The sequence below is a fragment of the Lolium perenne genome, chromosome 3, assembly GCF_019359855.2.
Source record: "Lolium perenne isolate Kyuss_39 chromosome 3, Kyuss_2.0, whole genome shotgun sequence".
NCBI lineage: Eukaryota > Viridiplantae > Streptophyta > Magnoliopsida > Poales > Poaceae > Lolium > Lolium perenne.
This window is the reverse complement of record NC_067246.2, coordinates 126,204,464-126,210,371: the sequence shown is the minus strand read 5'-3', so window position 1 is coordinate 126,210,371 and position 5,908 is coordinate 126,204,464. Positions and strand designations below refer to the sequence as shown.

At 40.6% G+C, this 5,908-nt stretch overlaps 1 long non-coding RNA gene across 1 annotated transcript; it reads right to left on the bottom strand.

Annotated features, from left to right (window-relative positions):
- Positions 1-792: 792 nt before the first annotated feature.
- On the bottom strand, positions 793-2,543 carry LOC127338386 (uncharacterized). Its single transcript, XR_007874341.2, has 2 exons — positions 2,475-2,543; positions 793-1,061 (listed from the first exon to the last, which is right to left on the bottom strand). It is a non-coding gene; the product is annotated as an uncharacterized lncRNA (long non-coding RNA).
- Positions 2,544-5,908: the final 3,365 nt, after the last annotated feature.

Genomic DNA, 5,908 nt, shown 5'->3' with positions numbered 1-5,908 from the left:
ACTTGAGCTTGAAATCTGCCCAAGTCATGAATTGACCTCCGTTGATGGCACGAGTGCTAGTCCACCAAGCGCGGGCTGGTCCAGCAAGATAGTGGGTTGCAAACAAGACCATCTCGTTGGCTTCCACTCTGGCTACTTCCAAGTTGTTCTCCATGGTCTGGAGCCAGTCGTCGGCGTCGAGGGGTTCTTCAGTCTTGCTAAACACCGGAGGATTGGTGTTCTGGAAGTTCTTGATCTTGGATCCGGGGTGGTCATGATTTCCATGGCCTTGGTTGGCAAGGTTTTGCAGTGCTGCGATGTTGGCTTGGCGTTCAGCTCTTTCAGTCTCCCTATCGGCGATCAGGGTCTGCAGCAGTTGCATCATCGCGTCGTTGTTGGTGCGATTGGGAGGGGCCATCTGAATATACAGAAGATCATGAGATAAGAGGGAAATTTCTATGGTTTATTTTGAGTAAGTTCATAAAATTTGAAACTTGAAATCTTTTCATGACAAAAACAACATTCATTCATTCATTCAACACACATTACAAACTACCACACTCATACTCCAATGGTTTTAAGAACCATTCTCATGCTACGATACAAAGGGCGGGATACAACTCACACCTACATAAGTGATCTAGTGCAACTACTCCTCATCCTCGACATCGATCGGGACGTAGTCGTCAGGTCCTGCCTCCAGGAACTCGTAGTCCTCCTCCTCGGTGAACTCGTCCTCCTCAAAGTCGTCGTTGTGGGGACCCCGGACTAGCTGTCCGAATTTCCCTGTTATGTATACAGTTCACGATCCCATGATCAGTGCGCCGTGAACACATAACCGAACCGATATCAAATTACACCATCCATTACAAAGCGGAATAAGAAAATTACAACATGGTCACATGACCAATACTTACATAATAGCCTCGAAGGGCCTAACTAAACATCAGAGTAGCAACATCACTTCAGCAGCGCAGTACCCAAGTCATCTGCCATAACCCTACAGGCAACTGACTGGGAAGATGTTCCTAGCTCGCATAGACTTCGTCAACTCCTTCTTCATCCGTCGTGTTCCTCCAAGTCTGGCCAAGTAAATAGCCAGGGACAAAGCCGTGAGTACATTTGGAATTGTACTCGCAAACCATTTAGAAAGTAACATATCAAGGAAACAAGGTACCGAGGACTAAACTAGGAGGTCAAGAGGGAATGTCTACTTTTATTTAAGAATATGACATGTAGAAGAGAAGAAGTGTTTTTGGTGGAGTTAGCATCTCAACTTCATGGGTGAAGGAGATAAAAGAATTTATCTAAGACATCCCTACATGATTTAATTTAGGAAGATCCTTCACAACATAAACACTTAGGAAGGGTAGACCCAATTTTCATTTCCTTTCCGACCACCTCATCGTGGTCACCACCATTTTTCCAGTACTCTAAGTACTCCAACACAAGTTCCGTTTCTTTCTTTTGTCAAACACTTTCATAAACAAAACACATCAGGCTAAGCAACAGCCATTCCAACCGTCCAGGACCGCAGACGCGGCTATTCGAATAGATTTAACTCTGCAGAGTTTGCGCACTTTCCCCACAAGATCTGATAAATCCGCCGGGATCATCCCCGGTCCATCATACGAAAGTATGTGGGTATCGGATAACCAGTCGAAGCCTTTCGCCCATTCTAATTAGCAAGAGGTCCTACCCTATGGAGTATGTACCTCCCCGGCACCGTGGCAGCTCACCTCCTTTTGAGCGTGGCTCCACCGCCAAGCCAGGAGACCCATAGTGTCTTCCGGACGGGTCAGCCCCGAAGGCCTCCCGTTATACTATTGTCCCAAACTTGACAACCCGGACTCGGGGGTAACCGTACCCATGTATAGTTATGCGGTGCCTCATGCTAAAGAGAACAAACGTCAAGCTAAGCCCCGTGCCCACGTTGGAGTAATGTGGTTGCGCTAGTTAATTGCCATGGGTGAGTACTTAGGCGCCAAAGTTTTCATAAAACCCAACCACTTTCTTATCCTCATCATTTTTACCAAATCCTTTCATTTCATAAATTCTCACTTGGGAAGAACATCATACCCAAGGTTTTAACAAAAACTTTTACAACAAGGTAAAACCTTGAGGGTTTTCCCAACCTAAAGTTTATATGTGAACTAAGATGTATAATAGCATAATGATTGCCATCATACCATGAAGGGTGTCAAAGACATCCATACTCACACTGAGCATGAATGGAGATAATCAAAAAGTGGAGCAATTTCATGATGTTAACCCATGTTTTTACTAGAGTTAGGGGGTGTCAAATGGCGGTGAATGTGATTCACATACTTAGAGTAAGTACGCAAAATACCAAGAGGGGACCTTACACACTTGATGGCAAGTATGTAAAAGAAACGAATTATCCAAACCCAAGGAACACAAAGAATCAAGAGGCCAAAGGATGATAAGATCTCAATCAAGAGCATAGAAAACAAGGGATCAAGTAAATGGCTTACCTTGGCTTATTTGTCCCCGTACTTCTTCAACTCCATCAAGATAAGAATCCCAACAATCATAAAAAAAATCCTCGTCCGATTCCACTTCTTCTTCTTCTCCGGAATTGTTCGCATCTATCGCCGGAAAATATAAAAGGAATACAATCAATCACATTGTACCAACAAAACAAACATGCAACAATCATAAGTTGACCAATCCAATAAGGGCCACTATACAAAGGACTTATAGATACCACAAAACAACTTTAAGAGTTTTAATTTAGAAAACCCCATTTATTTACCTATTAGAGATATGAGTGCATCACAACTTAGCAATGGCCTCTCTCGGTTATCACCATGGTATAAACCAAACATCCCCTGGTAGATAACTTCATAAAGAGGACAAGAGCATTATTTTGGCATCAAACACATTCACAATACATTTTCAAACATTTTTGGAAAAGCGGGCAATCATTCTCCCTATTTTAAAAAGCTTACATAACACTACACAAGAATAGGAGCAAATGATATGCCCCACCATTTGAAGACTTAAGCAAAACAAAAGAGCTAATGTTAAATTGTAGAGGTTTTGTTTAGCAAGCATAAAACAAAGGTTTCCCATCTCTACTAAAAAGAGTTGGTCAAGGGTTTTAAATAAACCGAAAAGTTTTTCTTCAACAATGTATGTCACACATAGACATTACTAACAGCAACAAATATGTATGAACAGAGACTAATAATATTTTTCCTAGATGGCCAGTACTAATACAAGACTAACCCAATTGGAATCACCCAAAAAGGTTAATCCTACTATTTTAGGAATTTCTTTGAATCTGACTGTACAGAAAACAAGATTTGCAAGCCATAAATCGTAGAAAAATCCTAGAAATATGAGGCCACTGGCATTTGAAAGGTAATTAAACAGAGATGCATACACAATTGGATTTGGGTTCAAATTGTTTTTGAAACTCTCACAAATGGATTGACAAGGTTACTGCATGTTTTAACCATTTGCTTTAACTATGGAGTTGCAGAACAGATAAAGTTTTGAAACTTGTTTGAGATGATTAAGAAAACATTCAGTAATCCTACAGAATTGGAATCACTCAATTAGGTTCAAAAATGGATTTTTGGTGATTTAAAAGCTAACAGCCATGTCTGCAGAACACACAGAACAATTTTAATTTACCACAAATCGTACATAAATCATAAAAATATGAGGTCAGCTGCATCTGAAAGGTATTGAATAGGTGGTTCTTACCCAATTGGTTTTATTCAAAAATTCGTTTCCAAGCTCCTGGTTTAATTCGACAAAGTCAGATCTGACCAGATCTTGATCTGTGAACCATTTTAATTTCATGAGGTCATTCGGAGTGAAACCAACGCCAAAATGAAGGCACTGAAGAGGGCTTTCACCCACAGCTGAGTTTGCTCAAAAAGGTTTTTTAAAATGGAATAAATCTAACAAACAGTGATTCTGCATGTTTACAGAACTTTATTTACCGTGGAAAATCCGTAACTAATTTGAGGATGGGACCAACACTAAGTTGTAGATCTTTTAAATACCTATCTGTGGAACTTTGAATCACTCGATTTGGATCTGCACACGAGTTTTGACGGATTTTACAAGTTCGTACCAGAATCTGAAACAGCAAGATTACAGAAATTACTGCAAGGTTTTGGACGAACTTTGCTCAAGAACTTCAGATCTGAGGATTGCTCAACCTTCTTTATGCTTGGACCAACATGCACCTGCATCAAGATCCAATCTTGTGAGAGGATAAAGGAGAAAGAGAGCTAGATTCATCAAAGGTTAGGGGAGAAGAGAGTGAGAGGGAAGCTCTCATGGTGAGGGGAAGCTTGAGGGAGGAGGGGAGTTGCATCTTGGAGAGGTTTCCATGGCCATGGCCGGCCATGGTTGCTAGGAAGGAGCAGCAGCTCGTGGGGAGAGGTAGGAGAAGGGTGTGAGAGAGTGGAGGAAGGAGTGGAGTGTCAAAAATGAAGCAAAGGGGAAGGGGGTGGCCGGCCAAGCTCCTTTTATAGAGGGAGAGGGGTGGCTGCCTCCTTCTTTGATTGGCCAAGATGGGTGGCTGCTCATTTAATGATTTGGTTAGGTGGGAGACAAGGCTTATGGAGGAAGAAAGTGAGGAGAAACATGGCTGGCCGAAATTGTCATGGTCGGCTCCATTCTTGCCAAGCACAAGTGAGCAATGTGAGAGAGAGGCACAACATCAATATGTGTAGGCCAAGACATGATGTTGAGGAGATGATGTCCATGAGTGATTTGGATGATGATAAGTATAGGAGTAGATACATATAGATAAAAATAAGTGTGAGGTGATATGTACTCCAAGGATAATTGTTACCACTAGGGTTGGGACAAACATAAGATGAAAAATGGACCCCAAGGTATATTTGGTGATTAGAAGTTTTATTTGAATTCAATTTTGGAAGGATTGAGATTGGCCACATGCAACAATGCATGAGCATGTCAAGGTAGATGGGATGGTGATTGTGATTTGGGCAATGGTAGAGCAAGTTTAAGAGAGATGGTGAGTGAAATAACCATATACCCACAATGAAGAATGTGGTGACTTAAATCATGAATTCATGAGGTCAAGGCAATGATGGAAAAGAATATAAATTGCTCTACAAATGAGAGGTCAATTGGGATTGGTTTGAAAGTATAAAATGATCATCCATTTGATCAAGAATTGGAGGATGGGGGAATACAATGTGGTAGATCAGAGATGTGCAAGAGTTGCCATTTGAAACAGAGTTTAATTGAAAGGTATGGGACACACCTCAATTGTCTAGAGACAATTGGGAATGAACTCAAGTGAAACGGAATTTTTATGATGTTGAGAGAAAACTAGGTGGAGCATAGGATTTCAAAATATTCTACTTACTCTCTCAAGTAAAGTAGAGTTTTTCTTAAATGTAAAATAAGCAAGAGGAAAACAAGAAATGGTATAAGTACCATAAACAATCCTTTTGTTAAAAAGTGCACAAAATAGAAAGTAATGTTTCTGAAATCAGTACTTGTTAGAAATGGGATGAAAAACAAAACCCATTTTAGTTCTTTGTTTTCTTTGAAGAATTATCTTGAAAAAAGTTAATAAAACTTGAAGTAGTTTTGTGATCGAAACTAGAGAAGGAAAAACAATAGGGTTTTTGAGAAAGAAAACTTATCTTAGGGAGAAGTGTTCTCAAGGGTAGATGGTGGCTACAAAATGTACCCATCATTCCCACTCTTGATTTTGTGAAGATTAAACTTGAATAAAAACAAGAGGTAAAAGTGAAGCATGTGATCTAGAGTTGAAACATTGGATATGGTATGAGATCAAGTTGAATATAGGAGTTGCAAGGATAGACTGAGACATGCAAGACATGGAGGTTGAAGAGGGTGTTGCATAGATGAGATCCATGCATTGAAGTCAACAATAACAGTGGTG